Genomic DNA, 25,853 nt, shown 5'->3' on the forward strand with positions numbered 1-25,853 from the left:
AACCACAGGAAGACTGCTGACTTGATAGTTGCCCAAAAGACGACCATTGACACCTTGCACAAGGAGGGCAAGACACAAAGAGGCTGGCTGTTCACAGAGCTCTGTCCAAGCACATTAACAGAGAGGGAAGGGGAGTACAAGCAAGAGGGAGTACAAAGTGTTCTGCCCAAACAGGGACTTGAACCCTGGACCCTCAGATCAAAAGTCTGATGCTTCCAATACTTCACTAGTACACTTCATGTAGTGTAGTGAGTCCTGATTGACTTGCAATTGACCCTTTGTACAAGGGGGATTAGCTCAAACGGTAGAGCGCTCGCTTAGCATGCGAGAGGTAGCGGGATCGATGCCCGCATCCTCCAGCCTGCATTTTAAGAGGGAGGGTGTAGCTGGATGGATGAGGATGGATGGATAATGTAGTGGACTCCAACCAGCAGATCAAGTCCCAGAGGTTACAGCATCATTTATTAGCTGAGTTTCCCCTCAGGGAAGCTGCTGTTTACAAGCTGTTTACAGAGAGAAGCAAGAAAACAACAGTCAGCATCATCTTCCATAAAAACACATGACAATAACATGTGAGACAGAGAGTTTATGATCAGTGCTCCCCCTGCTGGTTAGGACATATGATGACATTTTAATGTACCAGTCAAAAGTCACTCAGTGGTTTGTCTTGTTTTTATGACTTTCTACATTGTAGGTTCATCATGAAGACATCAGGCTATGAAGGAACACATGTGGAATGATGCAGTGAACAAACAGTGTTTAAACCAAGCAGAATATGTTTGATGTTTGACATTCTTCCAAGCAGCCAGCTTTTGCTTTGATGACAGCTTTGCACACTTTGCATCTCTCAATCTGAACCTGAACCACCAATGCTGTGCAATGCTGAATCTAGGGTGGAATCGCAGGCTGCAGCCTCCTCATTCCAAAATCAATCCCTCCTCCACATTAAAGTCAGAAGTTCTAAATGTGATGTCATTAAATGAGAGGTTCCAGCAGACACGTTCCCAAACATCTGAAGAGAAGCTGACGAAGCCTGAGATACAGGGGCTGCAAGCTGTGCTTCAACTGTTCCTGTTTAGACAATAAGAACAGATCATCACTGTCTTTTAAAATGTTCTGATCAAATCACATTAGTTTGTATATTTATATTACACACAGAGCTGTTGTTCAGTCACATTCATTTGTATGTGTACAGTGGGTGCAGGAAGTATTAGACCCCCTTAAATGTTTCACCTTTGTTATATGCAGCCATTTGCTAAAATCATTGAAGTTCCTTTTTCCTCATTAATGTCCACACAGCTCCCCATACTGACAGAAAACACAGAGCTGTTGACATGTTTGCAGAGTATTAAAAAGACAAAGGGAAATATGACATGGTCCTAAGTATCAGCGCCTTTGCTGTGACTCTCATATATTGAACTCAGGTCGTCCATTTTCTTCTGATCGTCTTCAGATGGTTCTACACCTTCATCTGAGTCCAGCTGTCTTGATGATAACTGATTGGACTGATGAGGACAGACCACACCGTCTGTATAAGACCTTACAGCTCACAGTGCAGGTCACATACTGGGTGATGACGTCCCCTCCTGCAGGGTTACTGTGGAACCAACTCTGGATTGGGATGAGTCTGAATAGAACTTTTTGTTAGCTTTGTAAAGCTGTGTGGTAGTTAGAGAGGAACTGAAAAGAGTCAACAACAAGGAGTTGGTCTCCAATGGAATAAAGTTAACTAGCAGATTTTGATATGGGATAACCAGGCCTAACCGATGACCGATCCATCCCTGGGTCCAGACACAGATTAAAATCAAAAATCATCAGCAGTTGTACCTTAGGGAACAAAAATGGACCTCAGTTGTACCCTTTTTTCTGACAGTGTACAGGCAGACCAGAAACCCTCTCACCAAGGACATCAAGGTGGCAAAAAGGGGAATACTCAGAAGAGTTGAAAAACAGCTTTTCTGCTAACGACCATGCATCAGTGTGGAGATCACAAACCACAGGAGACGACCCCCACTGCTGACAACCTCAAGACTACTGCAGGTTTGAGAGGGACCACTTCACACCCCTAACCTGTACCACAATGACCCCACTCGGCAGCACCCCTATCAGGGACCACCATCCCATCACAACCACCAACACAACGAACCCTGCAGCATCTCCATCATAATGACCACCAGGACGACTCCACTCAGCAGCAGCAACCCCAACAGCCCCACAGCCATCAGTGCCTCCTCAGTGGTTTCTATGGTAACCAAACAGAATCCCATTAAAAGGTTACAATTCCACCACTGTTGACCAATGAAAATACAAAACCATAATTCATTCCTGAAGTGAGAACAGGAAGGCCTTTCTGTGATCTGAATTTGATCTGAATCACAGTGAAATGATTGATCTGCTATGTCAAACATCCTCACATGATATAATTACATAGATAAATCAGCAAAACACTGCAAAAGATCATCAAGAACAAAGAACAGAGGGTCAAAGGAACAAACTCAGCAGAGGCTGCAGGAGGACTTCTCTGGCCTCCAGAGCTCAGCTCTGGTCCTCTGGTTCCAGCCTTGGTCCTCCACTCAACTGTGATCCTTTGTTGTACCAGGTGTAGTTTTGGTGGCTACACATGTGTTCAGAAACTGTTCTGTTGTAGCAGCTGAGCTTTACTCCAATCCACTGTCACCACAAACACTTTCCCCTCTCTGTTCTTCTTCTTCCTCTGCCTCTTTCTTCTTCTTTCTGTGGTGTTTTTCTGGCAGCTGACATCCACACAGTGACATTTCTGCCTCCTCCTGTCTTCAGTCAGACTGTTTCTCTCACAGTCTGTAGAGAGAAGCTGACATTGTTGCACTGATTAACCTCAAACCACACACAGTGTGTGAGCCGCACCATCATTCTAACAGTTCCATTGTACACTGAGTGACAGCAAAGCAGTGAGCCCCCTGCTGGTGATCAGCTGCATGTACCAGAAGCAGACAGAGATTTCTGATTATGATGTTAAAGGTGTCACAGAGGAGGATCCGACTGTCTGACCTCTGATTCTTCTGTCAGCATCAGACACATCACAGTTTGATCAGTTTTCAGATCACACACAGCAGCATCAGTAACACTGAGCAGACATTACACACTCCATCAAACACACACACACACACTGCCTCACTTATAACAGGGATAATAAGTAAAGTTCTTTACAATAAATTCACATTCACATTTTATTATCACTTCACACATGGCACAGTATATATGGCAGAGAGTTAAAGGTGGAATATGTAGTCAGAGTAATACCACAATATTGACACTAGGTGGCAGCACTTCAGCCTCCAGCCACTGCTGCACTACCAGCACCACTCTCAGTGCTTTTTGTTTCCCATTGACTGTACAACATGATTCAATCCATGTTATTTATATGACAAACTATGTGTAGTGTTTCTATGTGTGTAGCTGACATGTTGCTCGGCTTCCATGGACACATATACTAGATGGAAGCTGCAGCAGGATTGGCTGATGACTGATCACAGGTGTGAACAATCAGCCGGTGACGAGTGGAGCAGGAGCAGCTGCCCATGCTGCAGAGACACAAACAGCAGCGCACTCTGTGACCATGTCCACTCTGTGTGTCCTCCAGACAGGTCTGGAAATGAGAGGAGACAGAACATTATCATACATGTTGCATAAGTAAGTCACATGACATGCACCACTGTAAATAAAGGAACCACATATTTTTAAGACACTTAGAAGCATAGAGCCCAAGAAATAATATAATCTAAAGCTCACAAGACACAAGACGAACAGAACAGAACAGAACAAATATTTTATTTATCCCAAACTGGGAAATGTTTCTATTGCAGCAGCAATGTACCGGTCCGTATCATCCTATCTGCTGGTAAAAGTCTTTCTCCCCGTCGGGGAATCGAACCCGGTCTTCCGCGTGACAGGCGGAGATACTATCCACTATACTAACGAGGAATGCTGACGACCACCATCTGTCATAGCAGCAGCCACCTGGTGCGGTCATGTGTCAGCTGGGGTGTGACGGAGTGGCTACGTCAGTAACTGTGGGCAGACTGCAGGTGTGTGTGCACCCAGACACACACAGGTCCCAGCTGAGAGCAGCCGGACCTTCCTGTCCTCCTGTCCATCGCTGTCCAAGGTGAACCGACACCACCAGACCACAGGGCCATTATTTATTTAGCAGGAAAGAAGAAGATGCTCTGCAGCATTCAGGTGTTATCAAGACAGCCCCTATAAAGGAGAGGTTCTGCTTCTCAGGAGGGTCACACCCTAATACAAGACCACTTCCTGTTATGCAACAAATAGACTTTATGATTCAATGTTGAGCTAATGCCACAGCCTAGCCTGTGGCATGCCTTGCTAGTCATTGTATGACACTGCTTGGCAGCAGCTGTAAAGAATTTCCCTCTGGGATTAATTTTTTATCTAAAATAAAAAAAAAAAAAATAGACATGGAGGACAGTCGTCTCCTCATGGAGGACAGTCGTCTCCTCATGGAGGACAGTCGTCTCCTCATGGAGGACAGTGATATGCAAAGTGTTCAATCTTTGTTGACACAATTAGAAGAAATCTTTGTTCATATCTTTACCAATGTCAAACTAAGAAGAACATGTGCTTTGTGTTGTTCTTCCACCGACTGACACATGAAAAATAAGAGGTCACACATGGCTCGTTGGTCTAGGGGTGTGATTCTCGCTTAGGGTGCGAGAGGTCCCGGGTTCAAGTCCCGGACGAGCCCTGATGTTTAACTGTATTCCTTGTTGTTGACTCTTTTCAGTTCCTCTCTAACTACCACACAGCTTTACAAAGCTAGCTCAGACTCATCCCAATCCAGAGCAGTTGTTCCACAGTAACACCTGCAGGAGGACGTCATCACCCAGTATGTGACCTGCACTGTGAGCTGTAAGGTCTTATTGCGGCTGTGTCCCACTTCAGGGTCTGCATCCTTCGGAGGACGCAGCCTCCACGGTCTCAGGAGGCCGCGTCCTCCTGAGGATCCTCCGGAGGATCCTCCACCGTTGGTAAATGGGACGGTCTGGCCTTCAAATCACTTCCTGATTGTGGCGCGACGTCATAAATTTTGCCCCGGGAAAAACAAAAGCAGCGACAGCGACACAACATGGACTAGACAACAAACGGGACAACAGTGTGGATTTAGACATTTGGAATATTTTAATATATTTATTTGTTGTTGGAGGAAGAGGAGAGGCGGCTCCAGCGGCAGCAAAACCTGTGACGGCTCATTTTCTTCAGGCTGGGAGAGCGCAGTGGGGAGGTGACGGTAAGCTGCTGTTTAACCATATAATTGATCATAATTAATATACCAGTTACTGAGCAAACGCTAGATATATAACCAGTAGATAGACAAATATGATTAAATGTAATTTATATTTGATTCAATTGTAAGACTTGATACAGGGTCTGTTTGTAATTTTAATACTTTAAATTAAATAGCTAAATGTGTAAGAACCCTGCAAATAACCCTGAAAGCACTGCTTTAATGTGTCATTAAGCATCAGGTCTGTCACTGCACCAGAGAATTACTGCTGGGTGGAGGAGAGTGGGGCTCCCTGCAGGACCAGCTGTCTGTCCTGGAGGAGGTGTACTGACCATCATCACCTCTGGAGGGTGAGGATACATATTTTATAGCTTTTCATATTTTAAGCTGCTTTGGAAGCCGCTCTGTTGAAGTTATTATTTTTATTTTTGCCTTTTTAAAAACATCTTTAGTAACATGGCAGCCGCCGATCGTCAGCTCTGCAAACCCTGATGGACGATGTGGTGGACAGAGGAGACAGACACCCCCCTCCCCCAGATGATGTCCCACTCACAGCCAGAGGACTCCAAGGTCTTCACCGTGGCATCATCCAGTCCAGCAGCACCAAGGACTCCTGCTCAGCCAAACATTTATATATATGTTCTTTGTGAATAGTATTTTCTGCTGATCTTTATAAATAATAAACTGTACATTTTCATAATGCCCACTGGTAAATAGTTAGAAATGTTCTGTGTCTTTGTAAATATTGTACATAACACAACACACACACAATAAATGATTTACTGTTGTCACTGAGAAGTTGTTCAAAAGTTTACTTAAATTATAAATAGGTGATGAAACACATGATGTAACAAGGTGAGAAGAGTTTAAGAACACAGAGACAAGAACGATTTAATATACAATTTAATAAGTAACATTTAAATAACAGAACATAAAATCACTGCTGTCCACCATCCTCTCAATGAGCTGAGGTCTGTCCGCTCTTTCTCTGCTCTCCCCCCCTCTCTCTCTCTCCCTCTCTCTCTCTCTCTCTCTCTCTCTCCCTCCCTCTCTCTCTCTCTCCCTCTCCCTCCCTCCCTCTCTCTCTCTCCTGTCTCTCCCTCCCTCCCTCTCTCTCTCTCCCTCCCTCTCTCTCTCTCTCTCCCTCTCTCTCTCTCTCTCTCTCTCCCTCTCTCTCCAGCCTCATCTCCTCCGTTATCAATTGTCAGGTTTCTTCTGTTTCTCTCTGCTCCTCCTTCAACAAAATGCCAACAGGCAGAATGACCGTTTGATATAATAACGATAATATTGCTCCTCACGTGAACTATACTTTATACTATACTACAGTACACAGTCCAGAAACAACATTCAATCAAAGCGTTTAGTTTACAGCGCCTCGTATCAACAGGACGTCATGTTTGTAAATATAAAACTCATTTTTTTAATGCCGCTGTCACTACTAGCATTTTAAAACTCTCGAACTACTGCTCTTTACTTACATTTAAATGTGAATTCGGCACTCCTGCCGGTGCCGCTGCCGCTCGCTTGGTCCGTCGTTGTACTATTGGACAAAAAGTAGGCCCGCAAAGCATTGTGGGATATTTAAGGCCACGAAGGATGGTAGCGATGCGTCCTCCAAATTCAGGCAAAAGGAGGACGCATTTGGAGGACGCATTTGAAGGACCCTTCGACTTTTGGCGAATTGGGACAGCCTTCGCGCAGCTTTGTGACGTAAGCGGCCTTAAAATGCGCACTCCGAAGGATGCAGACCCTGAATTGGGACACAGCCACAGACAGGTGTGTGTCTGTCCTCATCAAGTCCAATCAGTATCATCAAAGACAGCTCGACTCAGATGAAGGTGTAGAACCATCTGAAGGACGATCAGAAGAAATGGACGCACCTGAGTTCAATATATGAGTCACAGCAAAGGCTCTGATACTTAGGACCATGTCATATTTCACTTTGTCTTTTTAATACATCTGCAAACATGTCAACAGCTCTGTGTGTTTCTGTCAGTATGGGGAGCTGTGTGGACATTAATGAGGAAAAATGAACTTCAATGATTTTAGCAAATGGCTGCAATATAACAAAGTGAAACATTTAAGGGGGTCTGAATACTTCCTGCACCCACTGTACACATAACAGATGGATGTGACTGAAACAACAGCTCTGTGTGTAATATAAATATACAAACTAATGTGATTTGATCAGAACATTTTAAAAGACATTGATGATCTGTTCTTATTGTCTAAACAGGAACAGTTGAAGCACAGCTTGCAGCCCCTGTATCTCAGGCTTCTCAGCTTCTCTTCAGATGTTTGGAACCGCTTGGAATCTGCTGGAACCTCTCATTTAATGACTCACATAGAACTTTTGAACTTTTGACTTTATGTGGAGGAGGGATTGATTTTGGAATGAGGAGGCTGCAACACTTCAGGAATGCTTTTAAGTGACTGACTGGCAGGACATTGATGAGATCACAGAGTGCATGACTGGATACATAAACTTGTGTGTGGACAGTGTTGTTCCAGTTAGGACAGTGAATTGTTACCCCAACAACAAGCCATGGGTGACTAAGGACATTAAAGCCATTTTAAACAGAAAAAAGAAGGCATTCAAAGCGGGCGACAGGGAGGAGGTGAGAGCTACACAGAAGGACCTGAGAATAAAAATCAGGGAGGCCAAGGAGAAGTACAGGAGGAAGCTGGAGTGGAAACTTCAGCAAAACAACACAAGAGAGGTGTGGAGTGGCATGAGGACCATCACTGGTTACAGGTGGAGCAGCAGGGGTGGAGTTAATGGCAGTGTGCAAAGGGCCAATGAGCTGTATCAGTTTTAAAGGTGACCCCGGTTCACCCTGCTAACGACTGCTGGCCCCGCTGGCTGAGAAGCTGACAGCGATGCAGGTGGATGCCCCACTGGTGTCCTGGATGGTGGACTATCTGACTGGCAGACCACAGTGTGTACGCCTACAGAGCTGTATGTCTGACAGACTGATCAGCCACACCAGGGCTCCACAGGGACCTGCCACCTCCAGAAATTCTCTGATGACTCTGCAGTGGTTGGATGTATGTGGATAACTTTGTCACCTGGAGCGAGAGCAACCACATACTGCTCAATGTGACAAAGACAAAGGAACTAGTGGTGGATCTGAGGAGGACAAAGGCTCCAGTGACCCCTACCAGCATCAAAGGGGTCAGTGTGGAGGTGGTGGAGGAGTACAAATACCTGGGAATGTACTTGGACCACAAACTGGAATGGAGTAAGAACGTGGACATTGTTTACAGGAAGGGCCAGAGTCGCCTCTACTTTCTGAGGCAGCTGAGGTCCTTTAACATCTGCAGGACGATGCTGAGGATGTTTTATGAGTCTGTGGTGGCCAGTGCCATCATGTATGCTGTTGTCTGCTGGGGCAGCAGTCTGGGGGTGAGGGACATAAACAGAATCATCAGGAAGGCCGGCCATGTTGTGGGAGAGGACTCTCTGACAAAGGTGTCAGAGGAGGATGTTGTCCAAAATAAAGACCATACTGGACTGTCCCTCCCACCCGCTCCACACTGTGCTGACCAGCTACAGGAGCTTGTTCAGCAACAGACTCTGACTCCCACGATGCACCACTGAGAGACACAGGAAGTCATTCCTGCCTGTCTCAGTCAAACTACTGAACTCTGAACTGTAACAGTCACTCAGACACTGTACATTCATACTGATACATTCATGTCATGCTCTTTACTGTGTAAAGGTTTTTATACAATAGTAAATATGTTCTTTAGATACAACTCAGGGATTTAAATGATGTCTAGGTATTTCAATATTTATTATATATTTCTATTTCATATTTCAATTATCTTTTCTTCTATTTGTCTGTAACAAACAAGAATTTCCCCTCGGGGATAAAAAAAGTAATTTCTGATCTGATTCTGTAACCTGCGATTTCACCACTAGATGTCAGCATTGCACAGCATTGGTGGTTCAGTTCAGATTGAGAGAATGCAAAGAGTGTGCAAAGCTGTCATCAAAGCAAAAGCGGAAGGTTGGTGGTTCGATCCCAACTCCTCCCTAGTCACTGTTGTTCTTGGGCAAGACACTTCACCCTAGCCTGTGGCGCACCTTGCTAGTCATTGTATGACACTGCTTGTGCAGCAGTGTCATACAGTGTCGTATTTCCCTCTGAAAAAAAAATAAAAACAAAGACAAACCACTGAGTGACTTTTGACTGGTACATTTAAAATGTCCTAATGTCCTAATGTCCTAATCATATGTCCTAACCAGCAGGGGGAGCACTGATCATAAACTCTCTGTCTCACATGTTTGTCATGTGTTTTTATGGAAGATGATGCTGACTGTTGTTTTCTTGCTTCTCTCTGTAAACAGACATTACTTGCTGCGCATGTACAGAACCGAACAAAACACACGCCCCGAACCAAAACACATTTAAAAATGACTCTAATTTGTATCACATATTTTGTGTGAAACCATATACCTGCCATTGCCAAGAGTCAAGGATGCAGATATGAAGGAGAGCATCAAGTTCTCCCACTATCAGATCATCAATGGGAACCTTGTCCTCCCATAAACTTAAAAAAAAAAGTCATATATAAATACTTTTATATAAATATTTTTTAATTTCACTGCATCAAATTGTTTTTTAAATAACTTCAGACGTAATTAGACATTGAACATTTTTTTTTTCTTCTTTTGAAATATTTTTTAACATTTTAAGGCAATCACTGCAGATGACATCACGACGCATTTTGCAGACATGGGCCCCACATTTGGCACAGTGGCTCCACACACGTCTGCGCTGGAAGCACAAAGTGCACTGCTTGCGGCTTTTAGATGGCCCTGGCCCTTCTTTTTCTTCCTCTTCTTCTTCTTCTTTTCCTTCTTCCTTCTTCCTGAAGGACCAGGTTTTCTGGCTGTTCCATGCAGGATCGACAGCCACAAAGAGTACAAAAGCATTGAAGCAAGACATGTCCAGCATGTGATATAAAATGCACGTTGGCCCTCTCGGTGTCTTGCGCCGGCACGAGTATGTACCACACATCTGAAAAAGAAATGCTCAGATGGTTTGAATACATTTACACACAACCTTCTTATTATGAAAAAGAGTCTGAAATCTTCCAATAATATGTAAAATATGGAATACAATTGAATAAATAGTATGGCTATATCAGACAATCACAATAATACATAATAATACTACATACAAATGTATTTACTTAACATGTACATAAGTAAATAACTTGGGTAATAATTGATATGTTGCTTACCTGGTCCAGGTGGTCCACAGCTCCTTTGGCTTTGCTGTAGTCCAGGATGATCTGGGGCTTTAACTTACCAGACTCCTGGAATACTGGCTCCCCGTTTTTTGTACTGCGGAGGACCACATTCTTCGTACATACGACACTGCTGTCCAGTCCTGGGTGAATGCAAAGCAAGAGGACAGCACCTGTCTCTGCTTCACGGTGAGCAGCTGCTGGGGGAGCTCTGGCTTATTTTTTCGCACTGTCCTGACCAGAGCCATCTTGCCCTTTTGGAGCTCTGCAGCCAGGGGGAAAGATGTAAAAAATTGCCCGCAGTCACTGTGTAGCCCTTTTCAGTTAAGATAAGATAAGATAAGATAAAACTTTATTAATCCCGAAGGAAATTCTTAGCTGAAGGACCACCCGCTTCCCCTGGTTCCGTTCTCTGGGTGCTGATGCGGCAGACCTCTGTGTACAACTCCAATCTCCATGCATAGGAGGTCTGCACATCACTCAGCACCCAGATTTTTAACCCGTACTTGGCGGGTTTGGAGGGAATGTATTGTTTGAACGAACAGCGGCCCCTGAAAGGGACCAGCTGTTCATTAACACATACATCCCTCGCTGGGTTATACATTTTTGGGATGCAGGTGGTCCATTGGGTCCACAGATCTCGCACAGGAGCCAGCTTGTCTCTCCTGTGGCGCTCTGGCCAGGACAGTCGATCATCAAATCACATAGCGAGGTTGATGGAGGAAAACCTTTTTTGGGACATCTTGGCTGCAAAAATGACCCTCCCTGTTGTTTCATCCCAGAGGCTCTTCATGGACTCGTGTCTGGACCGGTACATGCCGCCCAGGATCAGCAGCCCCAGGAATTCACGCAGCTCCTCAAGATCCACATCTCTCCATTGTGGCACTGAATGCCTTCAATGCTTTTACTTTTGAAAGGTCCACAGCTGCGTGGTAGCGCTGCAGTGTCTCTCTGAGTCTTTCTTCGTGTCTTTGCTTCTTTTTAACGTCCCGGGCAGGAGCAGGTGAGTGATCGCAGTTCCGCCGACGTCACAGGTTGAGGGAAAAAAGGGCAATCGGGCAGTTCAACACAAATTTTAGAATTCAAACTTAAATGTTTCTAATACATCACCAGAACACTGGGAAACACATTTACTACCCTTTGTGTCATCAGGGACAAAAATGTCCGCTTCTAAAAACTGCTCTAAAAACTGAACAGATTCATATTTTTCTGCATAAATATGTGGAACAACTTCAGGACTGCTCAGAACTACCAAACATGAAATCATTGGAGGAGTTTAACGCTTTAAATGCCAGGTAGCTTGCATGATGCAAATATTTCATGTAAAAATGCACAAACAAGTTATTTTACAAGTTGGGAGGCTCAGGCATTATTTTATATCTGTCATGTCAAAGTTTATCCAAAATATTGAGTTGGAGTTATTAGTGTTTGTATTGCAGCAGTTTTAAATGGTGTTTTCCACTTAGGTCCATTAACTCCTATTATAATACTACATTTTAATATCAGAGCCATAACAACATGGAATCATGCATTTCTTAATGTAAGGGTTTCATTTGTGAGGACATGTCAAAGTTCATGATCATAAATTCAGCTTCACATTCTTCATTTCACTGCTTCTAAGACAAAAACATGTTCTGACCTGAAATCACAGTCAGTGATTCAAATGAAAGTGAAACATCATCAACATTTAAAGCACAAAGTTGAAGCTGCTGTCACTTCCACACACTCTGCTTCTACACACAGCACAGACTCACTGAGGAACCAGGATACAACCAGAACCCAGCATGTAGAGGCTGAGTGAATGTGGTGCTGAAGGTGTGGAGGTGGATCAGTGTGTCAGAGGAGACTCTGTAGAAGGACAGAGTGCCAGCAGGACAGTCCACATACACTGCTGCTCTGTCAGAGCCAGAGGAGGAGGAGATGAGTGTTTTTTCTGTTATTGTGCCAGACAGAGTAACCACGATCAGAGCAGCTCAAACTCCAGGACTGATTGTTTGCTCCAAACCTGCAGTCATCACTGTTTCCTTTCCTTCTGATTCTTCTGTAACTCACTGATATATGAACCCCTCCTGTCCTCTGAAACTGTTGTGTGGTCCCACCACCACCTCTCCTTCAATGGACAGCATCCAAGCATTGGGCTTCATCATCTCAACTGAAATGAAGAGTTTTTTTCAATTTCACATAGATGGCGGAAAGAGTCATCTATGTGAAAAAACCATCAGCTCTCACCTGTTTACAACTCTGTCCTTTCATCCCTTCCTAGCAGGTTTCACCCCCATTTAAACTCTAATTATGGGCTATCAACTAGTCCTGCACAAGTCCCTGGCATAGTTTCTGGCTATACATGTTACACTCTATACAGTGTGTTATACAGCTATAACACACTTACCGTACATTGCAGCAGCTATCCACTGATGTTAGCATTAATGTGCTAGTTAGTGTGTGTGTGTTGACAGTCTGCTATAGTCATCTGGGTGGAAAGACAGCATTTCTCATCATCTATGGAGGCTTGGGATACAGTTACAAAATAAATCTAGTCAATGCATATTCTAATCTAATCTCTAATCCAATTATTTTACACCAACTACTGACTGTTGACTACTATGACTACTGTTAGATTAGGACACCAGTATTACCATCCAAACAAAAGGTTCCACTGAGATTTGAACTCAGATCGCTGGAGTCAAAGTCCAGAGTGCTAACCATTACACCATGGACCCTGCTTCACATGGATCTTCTTCTCCTCCTCTATCCGGCGAGACTGTCCTCCATGAGGAGACTGTCCTCCATGTCTAGATAAGGCTTGTCCTGTCCTGTGATTTTTGTGACTTTTTATTCCCTGAACACCCAGCTTTGCTATCCTTGGGATAATTTTATGACATGGAGCAAATAAATTGGTCGCTCAGTGCATTGGACAACATTTTCTCACAAAGAAAGACATCACCGGGAGAACCCCTCTGCCCTGAAGGGACCCTAGAAGATGTGGAGGATCTATTCATCTATTGGACATTGGTAGTAGGCATACTTCTGAATTGCGTGGTCCTGCTGTACCGAAAAGTTGGAAAAGCCGCTGCTGGCAAATTGGCACTACCACTAAGCGTGGACACAAAACAAGACCCTGGGCTCATGGGACCTCGGATCTCAGAATTACATCAGAAGATGGACCGGATGGAAGAGCTGATCTGCAACATTTCAGCCCGCTCCGGAGAGGGCTGGAAGCGGGTGGATAACATCGGAAGACAGTCCGACCATTTGAGGATCTCAATGGAAGGAATATCTGTCAAGCTGGAAGAGATGTCGAAGGTTCTCCATGCACCTGCAAGGGACGAATGCGCACTGAGGCCGGACTGACCTATCGATCACTGATCTGGGCAAATTAATTACAGATCGAAAATTGTTGTTATGATTTTGGTTGATTTTCTGTCTGCCCCTCCCCCCCCCCTCCTGAGGCCCTGAAGAATAGCCCAGCAGCTGTGCTCCTATCTGACTCCTGTGCAACTCCTATCTCCCGTCAAGGACAACTGGTGAACTGCCTGTAAACATCTTGGCAGTCTCAGTCATACTATCTCACACACTTCTCATGGAACTGACGCACATACATTCCCCTCCCTACCCCTCCCTTCCTTCTCGTCTGCCTCCGTATCTGTTGTTTTCTCCCCCCATCCTCTGTGTCCATGAAAAAATTCCATCACGTTACCACGTGTACTGTAATCAAGGGTCAATGTCATTATGTGATTATATTGTTTATATGTACCGCAATCTGCAAATGTATTTTTGAGAGCCAAAAGGGCGCCTTGAACGGTCGCCCTGGTGCTTTTAGTGCACTCTTGCACTAGACACCACAATAGTTTTAATTTGCACATACAAATACTACCGTTTACTGCTTACTTTTGAACTTCAGCCACTTTACAGTCTGTTTACATTGTTCATGGACATTTGGATAGTTATAACATTTATGACTTGATAACCTGTACATACTTAATATTTTATATTTTATTTGTATCTATTCTCTATTCTATTTTACTGTGTCTTATATTTCAAGCTGCTCACTTAGAGACAAATAAAATTTTCTGAATCTGAATCTGAACAATATGTGAGAGCCCAGAACTGTGGGTCTTCAGAAACAACACTGACGGCTGTGTGCTGCAGAAGTTCTCTAACAACACTGCAATTGTTGGTTTCATCACTGACAACGTCGACGTAGAGTACAGAGGACTGATGCAGAACTCTGTGGACTGGTATCAGCGAAACCACCTCCTGATCAATGCAGGACTTCCTGTGCGTTTTAGAGGATACCTCCAAGAGACTTTTTTTCTCGTCTAGAGGTGATACGTATGTGTACCAATTTTCATGTCTGTAGGTCAAACGGGGGCTCAGATCTCATTCCAGGGGGCGCTGCTGAGCCATGTGGCCACGCCCACATATGACGATTTGGGGGTTTTAAAAGGTGCACAGGGGCTGATGTCATGATAGAGTAAGAGGCAGGTAGGATGAACAAATCAAGAAACACAGCAGCTTTCCCTATGGTGGCGAAGGGTCAACTTCATGACGTTGCCCCGCCCACACGGTGTAACATGCATTTATGCTTGCATTTCAGAATCAGAATCAGAAATACTTTATTGATCCCAGGGGGAAATTGCTTTTATTCCAGGTGCTCCATGTATACTCAAAAAACAGGTTAGAAATATAAAAAAAGGTAAAGTAGTAAGCGTAAACTAAAAATAAAACCTAATAAATTCTAAACATTAATAAACATTCAGTTTAAATCCAGGCTCTCGCACGTTTCGTGCTCGGGCCCTAATAAAGTAAAATAAAATCTTAATCACAGCTTCCTTAATACGAGCTGAACTTCATAGCTATAGCTTCATAGCTGTAGTTTCAGCAGCCAGTTTAATACCGTTCATGTCTATATTTGATATAACAGACACGATGACCATCCTTTAATGCTTTTGTTGCTTTATTACTTGAACTTTTGTCGCTGAGCTCCGATGCTTTTTGATGAAGCATTTTAGCAACAGACTGTTGCACTGTGTCCGTCTTTATTGTGATGACAGCTCCTATTTCTTCACACTTTAGATGTTCCTAAAAGTAGAGTGTGCATCACACACTGTACAGTATTTATCAAGTAGTATTGTTCCTCCAGTGCACCATTTCTTCTGTATAATTATTATTAGCAGTTATTACTGAAGATCGATGCCCCTACAAATATTCAAACTTACTGTAAATTCAGTTGTAGGCTGATTCATCACTGTCATTTCTCCATTGTTGTTGATGGATAACCAACTTTAGATATTTTTAATGAACAATAAATGCCCTGAAGCTCTGAAGTGTATTGTTTTTACACTGCACACCTGGTTTGGATCTTACAATGGTAACCTAAACATCACAGGAACTATACAAGAACAACCTCATGGAGGCTTCAGTGGTGTTTGTAATAAAACACTATCCTTCTTTTTTCACAAACAGTACAATACAGCACATGTGACTCCACAATGAGCAAAGCAGAGACCGCAGACCACGTAACACGGCGTTACTATGCTGGAAAAAACGTGTCTGCCTGTGAGCTTCTGTTATGTACTGTAGCATCCTAACTTCCATCCTTACAAACCACCTGTCCTCTGTTTAAAATGTGGACATTATTGTCCTCAAAAGACTGACTGTCCTTTCTCTTTGAGGTGAAGATGGATTGCTGAGTGTTGTCCTGTGGATGTGTCTCTTCTGTCCTGTGCTCTTTACCTGTGGGGTGGCTGTGGGTTTTTATTGACTAATAACATATCAGTTCTAGAATGATGTGTGTGTGTTTGATGTGATTTGATGTGTGTGTTTATCTGGTTTTAGGGGTCAGTGTGTGTTCATCCATACGCGGCCGCCTGTGTGTGTTGATGTAAATGTGTGTGTCCTGTCAGCCATGATCATGCTGAGACAGAATAATGCTGGAAAAAGCTCCCAGCTGTTAGACCTGAAGGTAAAGCTGCATGCTATTGTGGTTTCTCTTGTGCGTGTGTTGATCACGATCAGTGATCAATTCACAAGTTGAAAGATAAAGGTGTGGTGGCCAAGTGGTAAGGCGTTGGTCTTGTAAACCAAAGATCATGGGTTCAATTCCCATTCATGCCTTCAAAGATCTGTAGGAGGTTCCTTTAAAGAAAGACAAAACCCAACACCCATTGACAGTAAAAACTATAGACAGAGCTTCCGTGATGTCACCCATTTGTTTCTGAAGAGCCGTTCTGAGGCTCGTGGGAGCGCCACGTTGGAAGCATCACGTCCGCCAAAAACTCCAAATATGTATAAAGAGGGGGAGCACGAGTGGAGTTTGGGGGCGGGCGATCATGAAAGCAGGAAACTCACGCTGTTATACGTCAGCCTTCTGCTGCTCAAGTGGCAACGCCTTTAATTATGCATAATTTTAAGTCCGAATATAATTAAAACGAGTAAGTTATATAAAAAAAATCACCCCCATACAATTGACACTAGAAGAGAACCTATCATCTGAGACCAGAATGTTTTTTTGTACCAGGCTGTAAACATGTTCATTCCTGCTGTGAAGTCGGACATTTTAACATGGGAGTCTATGGGAAATGACTCGCTTTTGGAGCCGCCCCCAGTGGTTGCGGCATGAATTACAAGTTTTGACACTTCCGCATGGGCTTCAAGTTTGAACCCCGAAGGTTGCCGTCTGACAACACCACACAAAACAAAGATGTGTTAAACTGTGTGATCGTTGGCTGGAAGCACTGCTTCATGAACCTGTGTTTACTGTTCACTGTTCATTAAGCTTAGAGAAGTTTCAGGAGTATGTTTGAGGAGTAAACTGATTCAAGTCCTCACAACAAGTGTATTTCACTGCACAAACACACACTCAGCTGATGTGTCCCAGGAAATGTCTTTTTGTCTGACGTATTAGAAGATTCTAGATTCTAGATTCAACAACTAGACAATTAACCCCTGCTGAGACCCCCACAGGGTTTCTGTGGCTGTATCTCCCTCATTCTTCATCCTATGTGGATGAAACCTTACAGTCATGCTGAACATTTGACTCTGCACAGATTGATATGCTGAAATGCTACAGACACTGCGCCACCTACTGGCCAAAGGACCTGTCTTTTGTTTAGGGGCCTTAAACAATTTCCCTCTGGGATTACTAAAGTACCTAAAATAAAAAAAAAATGTAAAAAAATTTCCCAGAATGCGTAATTTAATCCAAGTCTTCAAAATGGTGGAACTAACATTTCACACATTTCATTTCAGATCCTTTATTGTTCTGGAAAGAAAACCAAAACAAAGTCCTGACGTCCCATTACAAATATCATGGCAGCTGTTCATCCCTCTCCTGACGGTTCTCTTCTACCTCCAGCTTGTCCACACTTTCCGAGCTTTCCGAGCACATGTGACACGCGTTGTAGATAGGTCGCTAATTCCAGACAGCTATAGTGCACAGTAGTCTTTTATTCATTTACATTTCAGTTTCAGCTGCTGACACATGAAGATCAGAGGGCACACATGGCTCGTTGGTCTAGGGGTATGATTCCTGTTAGGGTGCGAGAGGTCCCGGGTTCAAATCCCGGACGAGCCCTGATGTGTACCTTTATTTCTCTGGAGACAACTCCTTGTTGTTGACTCTTTTCAGTTCCTCTCTAACTACCACACAGCTTTACAAAGCTAACAAAGTTCTATTCAGACTCATCCCAATCCAGAGCAGTTGTTCCACAGTAACACCTGCAGGAGGACGTCATCACCCAGTATGTGACCTGCACTGTGAGCTGTAAGGTCTTATACAGACAGGTGTGTGTCTTTCCTCATCAAGTCCAATCAGTATCATCAAAGACAGCTGGACTCAGATGAAGGTGTAGAACCATCTGAAGGATGATCAGAAGAAATGGACGCACCTGAGTTCATTATATGAGAGTCACAGCAAAGGCTCTGATACTTAGGACCATGTCATATTTCACTTTGTCTTTTTAATACATCTGCAAACATGTCAACAACTCTGTGTGTTTCTGTCAGTATGGGGAGCTGTGTGGACATTAATGATGAAAAATGAACTTCAATGATTTTAGCAAATGGCTGCAATATAACAAAGTGAAACATTTAAGGGGGTCTGAATACTTCCTGCACCCACTGTACACATAACAAATGAATGTGACTGAAACAACAGCTCTGTGTGTAATATAAATATACAAACTAATGTGACTAGATCAGAACATTTTAAAAGACAGTGATGATCTGTTCTTATTGTCTAAACAGGAACAGTTGAAGCACAGCTTGCAGCCCCTGTATCTCAGGCTTCTCAGCTTCTCTTCAGATGTTTGGACGTTTCTGCTGGAACCTCTCATTTAATGACTCACATTTAGAACTTCTGACTTTATGTGGAGGAGGGATTGATTTTGGAACGAGGAGGCTGCAGCCCGTGATTTCACCACTAGATGTCAGCATTGCACAGCATTGGTGGTTCAGTTCAGATTGAGAGAATGCAAAGAGTGTGCAAAGCTGTCATCAAAGCAAAAGCTGGCTGCTTGGAAGAATGTCAAACATCAAACATATTCTGCTTGGTTTAACACTGTTTGTTCACTGCATCATTCCACATGTGTTCCTTCATAGCTCTGATGTCTTCCGGATGAATCTACAATGTAGAAAGTCATAAAAACGAAGACAAACCACTGAGTGACTTTTGACTGGTACATTTAAAATGTCATCATATGTCCAAACCAGCAGGGGGAGCACTGATCATAAACTCTCTGTCTCACATGTTATTGTCATGTGTTTTTTTGGAAGATGATGCTGACTGTTGTTTTCTTGCTTCTTTCTGTAAACAGCTTGTAAACAGCAGCTTCCCTGAGGGGAAACTCAGCTAATAAATGATGCTATAACCTCTTGATCTGCTGGGTGGGAGTCCACTACATCATCCATCCTCATCCATCCAGCTACACCCTCCCTCATAAAAGGAGGAGGATGCGGGTGTGTACTAGTGAAGTATTGGAAGCATCAGACTTTTGATCTGAGGGTCCAGGGTTCAAGTCCCTGTTTGGGCAGAACACTTTGTACTCCCTCTTGCTTGTACACCCCTTCCCTCTCTGTTAATGTGCATGGACAGAGCTCTGTGAACAGCCAGCCTCTTTGTGTCTTGCCCTCCTTGTGCAAGGTGTCAATGGTCGTCTTTTGGGCAACTGTCAAGTCAGCAGTCTTCCCCGGGGTTGTGCAGCCTACAGAACTAGACTGAGACCATTTAAAGGCCTTTGCAGGTGTTTTGAGTTCATTATCTGGTTAGAGTGGCTCCAGGTGTCTTATATTATTATTATTATTATTATTATTATTAATATTGAACCTTTTCACATATTCTCATTTCCTGACCTACTGAATGTGGGTTTTCCATTAATGCCTACAGCTGGACCAATGCACAGACTGTGGACTCCTCCATAGACTGATCTGTGTAGATAGGACACCAGTATTACTGTCCAAACTGTCTTAAGTTGGAATGTTTATGACACCATCAACTGATGATCCTGTGTCAGGACGTTGACCTTAAAATATGAAACGACGAGGATGGGATTCGAACCCACGCGTGCAGAGCACAATGGATTAGCAGTCCTACCTGGCTCACGACAGTCTGTCCAATTCCAATCTCCTCGGCCTATCGCGTACGCCGCCGTCCAATGTAAGATTGGATTTCATCCAATCGCGCGGCGCGACGACGCTCGACAGCGCCAATGGCGGCGCGCATTTCCATTCTACATTGGATGACGTAGAGAGTCCATAGCAACCGCTTCCAGTCAGTCGGTCGTCTACGACGAAGGATTCGACGCGTCTAAAAAGTAAGTAAATACTGCAAACGTGCGGTTTACAATAGCGTCTTGTATCGTTATAACGTGATAAGACGCTGTCACGTTGTAAAACAGCGGCTCATCCCGTTATAGCACGACAGGACGCGATGAGCCGCTAGCTTGTTATAACGTGATAAGATCACGTTATAGTGACATAAAGAAAACATAATTCGGTTCTGCGCTTCCGTACATTATTTGAAAACCAGGAGCACGTGTTCTTTATATTACACGATCGCTGTGGACGCGTATGTATTCGCATATTAACTGTTTATTTAGTGCAGCGGCGTCACAGCGCGTTGTTCATTATTGCATGCTCAGCGTTTTTTATTGTTGTCAGTGTCTTTAGATGAGCAATAACCACACGGCTATGGGAGAAGATGAGTGGATGAGCAGGCTGCCAGCTCAGGTGTTTGCCCTGCTGGAGGCTGCAGGCCAGCTCCTAGGCAGCAGAGGTGGCATGACCTCTATGAGAAGGTAAAGTGTTAGCCTGTTACTTACTATGGACATTATTATATAGCATCATGCAGTTTAATGAGTGACAGTTGCTTCAATACACACAGATAACATCAAATGCTGTGTCTGTTACATCATGTAATGTTGCTTTACCAGCCTGCCACTCAGTGTCCTGCTCCTCTCTCTCCAGTTCACTAAATCTCCCTTTGGTGGGGTGCGCTCTGCTGCATTAAAGCCTAGCTTGGTGGCTAGGAGGACCACCAGTCCTCATCCTCTGTGAGGAGGAGGCTACCACCACCTCCATGCCACAGCCTGGTGTATCCTCAGCATCTGGGTATGTCAAAGCACATTTATTTGTAGTAACATTAGTTGCTATTAAGAAATATTATTGTGTGATTTGTGCTTTCTGGGTTCTTATATTTCTCATCTCTGTTTTCCCCCAGGCTGTGGTTGATGCTGGTGTGCCAGGCATAGACAGAGTTGACAGCTTGGCAGAGTATCTGGTGGAGCTGAGGAAGCAGTCCTCTCTAGCCCTCACCAGTCAGCAGGTCAGATGTTTGTGTACGTGCTTCTGCGCCTGTCATACATGTCCACGCTTATATTTTCTTTTCTCATGTGCCTGTGTTGTCATTCTGCTCTCCCTCAGGTCAGCACCATTGTTGCGTCGTGGCAGAACCTTCTGGACTACGGCAAGCAAAGGGTGGTGTTTGCTGCCAGGCACCAGAGCAGGCTGAATACAGGCAGGTTTAGGTCGCCAAAGAAGAGGCAGGACTTTACACCCGGGGTGGAGAGCGACAAGCGCTCACCACTACTGCACCACTGGCTCAGTGGCCAGATTGCTGTCGTCTAGTGGAAATGATCTTCATTAGGCTCTGTGCTATCCACCGTAGTCCCAAGAAAAGGGGGACAAGCACATTTTCCAGATGGGACCACATCTTGGAGGATTACCGTAAAATAAGGCAGCTTATTCTGTGTAATGGGGCTGTCATGCAGCAGACTAGTATGCAGCTGGTGGACATTAACCACACTACTCTGGTGCAGTGGCACAACAAGAGGGTGAAGAGGCAGGACAGTATGGTACTGATGCAGGTGCTGGACCTCCCCAGTCGTGGCAGCTGACCCTCTGCCCCATGCAAATGTGCCCCCAGCATCTGCCCCAGCCTGTCCTTCTCCTGCCCCTGTGACTACTGCTGCTCCTGCACGTACACTGCAGCGTGAAGTACTGCACAACACGTGTAAGAAGTGTGGACAGTACAGAACAGCAGACTGTCCCAAAAGAGCAGTGGCTGGACAACATAAAACAAAAAAAATAATATGAGAGAGGCATAGATGACCCCTCGGACAAATACCCTCAGCACTGTGCCAGACCTATTTTTATAAATAATTGTTTTTGTTATAATTTATTACTCTGTAAAATGCTTGTGACAACTATAAATAAAGTTTGGTAAAGTGAGTAATGTATTGTTTTCTGTGTGTTTTTGTGTTGAGATTAGAGTCTGTTAAGTGCTGTGTACATGAGAAGTCTTTGCTTAATGCTGTTGTGTGGGCGTGTAGAGGGCGATGATGGATCTCACCACACACCACAAATGCAGACATAAAAATATCAATGTATCAGTAACGTAAGGTTAATAATCGGCAAAATCGGTGTTAAAGTGTGTTGTTGTGTTGTCACACAACAGCATTAAGCAAAGACTTCTCATGTACACAGCACTTCCAGTTACACATTTTTTTAAATCAGTCCAAATCTAATGCATTAATATTTGGCGTTTGTGGGACTCGAACCGGGAACCTTGGGGTCGAAGCATAAATTAATATAAAAATGAAAAACAGGTTTAAAATCATTTATGTCCAAATAAAAATCATCTCTTCCCTTCTCTCACGTTTTTCTCATTTTTCTCCTCTTCTTCCTTCTTTTTCCTCATTTTTTCCTCATTTTTTCCTTCTTTTTCCCTCTTCCCCCTTCTTCCCCCCTTCTTTCCTTTCTTCCCCCCCCATGACAGACTATTGTTCCCCAGCTTCAGTCCTACCTGGCTCACGACAGTCTGTCCAATTCCAATCTCCTCGGCCTATCGCGTACGCCGCCGTCCAATGTAAGATTGGATTTCATCCAATCGCGCGGCGCGACGACGCTCGACAGCGCCAATGGCGGCGCGCATTTCCATTCTACATTGGATGACGTAGAGAGTCCATAGCAACCGCTTCCAGTCAGTCGGTCGTCTACGACGAAGGATTCGACGCGTCTAAAAAGTAAGTAAATACTGCAAACGTGCGGTTTACAATAGCGTCTTGTATCGTTATAACGTGATAAGACGCTGTCACGTTGTAAAACAGCGGCTCATCCCGTTATAGCACGACAGGACGCGATGAGCCGCTAGCTTGTTATAACGTGATAAGATCACGTTATAGTGACATAAAGAAAACATAATTCGGTTCTGCGCTTCCGTACATTATTTGAAAACCAGGAGCACGTGTTCTTTATATTACACGATCGCTGTGGACGCGTATGTATTCGCATATTAACTGTTTATTTAGTGCAGCGGCGTCACAGCGCGTTGTTCATTATTGCATGCTCAGCGTTTTTTATTGTTGTCAGTGTCTTTAGATGAGCAATAACCACACGGCTATGGGAGAAGATGAGTGGATGAGCAGGCTGCCAGCTCAGGTGTTTGCCCTGCTGGAGGCTGCAGGCCAGCTCCTAGGCAGCAGAGGTGGCATGACCTCTATGAGAAGGTAAAGTGTTAGCCTGTTACTTACTATGGACATTATTATATAGCATCATGCAGTTTAATGAGTGACAGTTGCTTCAATACACACAGATAACATCAAATGCTGTGTCTGTTACATCATGTAATGTTGCTTTACCAGCCTGCCACTCAGTGTCCTGCTCCTCTCTCTCCAGTTCACTAAATCTCCCTTTGGTGGGGTGCGCTCTGCTGCATTAAAGCCTAGCTTGGTGGCTAGGAGGACCACCAGTCCTCATCCTCTGTGAGGAGGAGGCTACCACCACCTCCATGCCACAGCCTGGTGTATCCTCAGCATCTGGGTATGTCAAAGCACATTTATTTGTAGTAACATTAGTTGCTATTAAGAAATATTATTGTGTGATTTGTGCTTTCTGGGTTCTTATATTTCTCATCTCTGTTTTCCCCCAGGCTGTGGTTGATGCTGGTGTGCCAGGCATAGACAGAGTTGACAGCTTGGCAGAGTATCTGGTGGAGCTGAGGAAGCAGTCCTCTCTAGCCCTCACCAGTCAGCAGGTCAGATGTTTGTGTACGCACACACCACAAATGCAGACATAAAAATATCAATGTATCAGTAACGTAAGGTTAATAATCGGCAAAATCGGTGTTAAAGTGTGTTGTTGTGTTGTCACACAACAGCATTAAGCAAAGACTTCTCATGTACACAGCACTTCCAGTTACACATTTTTTTAAATCAGTCCAAATCTAATGCATTAATATTTGGCGTTTGTGGGACTCGAACCGGGAACCTTGGGGTCGAAGCATAAATTAATATAAAAATGAAAAACAGGTTTAAAATCATTTATGTCCAAATAAAAATCATCTCTTCCCTTCTCTCACGTTTTTCTCATTTTTCTCCTCTTCTTCCTTCTTTTTCCTCATTTTTTCCTCATTTTTTCCTTCTTTTTCCCTCTTCCCCCTTCTTCCCCCCTTCTTTCCTTTCTTCCCCCCCCATGACAGACTATTGTTCCCCAGCTTTGGCTCAGTCGGTAGAGCATCAGACTTTTAATCTGAGGGTCCAGGGTTCAAGTCCCTGTTTGGGCGGCAAGCTTCGTACTCTTGTTACACCACATTCAGATGTTAACCCTTTAAACCCTAAAAGAAAAAAAAAAATCACCTAAAAAGACAATAATAATGTGCATTATGCATGTTCTTGGTGTCTAGGAACATCCAGGGACCTCGGAAAATGCTTTTCCAGTGTTTAAAATATTGTGTCTATTAGTATGCCTGAGTGAATTACAATAAACTAAATGAGAAATGTAACATTTCTATCCTCAAGTTTTTTTCCTGTTTGACAGCAGAAAACAGTATGCTAACAATGATTCTATGTACACAGATGCCATTGATCACATTCAGCTATCCCTTGGCTACAAATGTACCAAATTTGATAGAATTTGAACAAAGAGCAAAGTCTTCACAAAGGTTTTAGTAAAGATATCACCAGGCGGACACTCTGGCACAATTTGGCACCACATTGCCAAATAGGTTACTTATCATTTCCAAAGGGAAGTGGCTGAAAAATACAACTTATATCCATTTCACTAGTCTATTGCCATCTACTGGAGCTTTTGGGTATGAATTTTACCTTGTACTTCATCAACTTCTACCATTATGCACAGTGTAAAATCAAAAACATCAAAATGTATAATTTTGTCTCCAAATAGAGCAGTTTTTATTATCATAACTAATAACTAATGTAAAATAATGAAAGTCCAACCAAATGTAAAGTAAGAAAAATACAATAACAACAAGGAGAGGTGATGCCTCAGCGTTGAGCCCAGATGGGCCTGGGACCTCGCTGAAGAGGAAAGCCAGGTCCCAGGCCCATCTGGGCTCTTCCCTCTTATTGGCTATGAAAATAATAACACTTATTTTTATCTGTAATTGCATACATATTGAAATATACACATTATGTAAAAAATATGTAAAGACAGTATTGAATAGGATTGAATCATCCTTCATCTCTGTTCAGCTCTTTAGGGGTTGCCACAGTGAATCATCACCACTATCCTCTGCATCCTCCTCTCTCACCCCAACTACCACCCTGCTGTATACTATACTGTGTATATGTATATATATAATAAATCATTTTTATTAGCAACAAATAGTTTACACTTCAAAATAAATGTACAAAACTTACTCATAAACTGGGTCCATCTTTTCCAACATTCAACTGGCTGGCAACGGGGTCAAACAAATCCGGAAATCCCTGCCGTTGAAATTCTGCTCCATGCCCCTCTCGACGCAGTAAGAAGAAGAGATAAGCTAGCTAACAACCTAAAAAAACCCTCTGAC

General features: G+C 43.7%; 3 non-coding genes across 3 annotated transcripts; 2 read left to right on the forward strand and 1 right to left on the reverse strand.

The window, feature by feature from the left end:
- Window positions 1-286: 286 nt before the first annotated feature.
- trnaa-agc (transfer RNA alanine (anticodon AGC)) lies at window positions 287-359 on the forward strand. The gene has a single exon. It is a non-coding gene; the product is annotated as a tRNA-Ala (tRNA).
- A 12,832-nt stretch (window positions 360-13,191) lies between these two features.
- Window positions 13,192-13,263, reverse strand: trnaq-uug (transfer RNA glutamine (anticodon UUG)). Its single transcript has one exon. It is a non-coding gene; the product is annotated as a tRNA-Gln (tRNA).
- Window positions 13,264-16,588: 3,325 nt separating this feature from the next.
- On the forward strand, window positions 16,589-16,660 carry trnat-ugu (transfer RNA threonine (anticodon UGU)). Its single transcript has one exon. It is a non-coding gene; the product is annotated as a tRNA-Thr (tRNA).
- Window positions 16,661-25,853: the final 9,193 nt, after the last annotated feature.

Source organism: Parambassis ranga, unplaced genomic scaffold (assembly GCF_900634625.1).
Source record: "Parambassis ranga unplaced genomic scaffold, fParRan2.1 scaffold_22_arrow_ctg1, whole genome shotgun sequence".
Lineage (NCBI taxonomy): Eukaryota > Metazoa > Chordata > Actinopteri > Ambassidae > Parambassis > Parambassis ranga.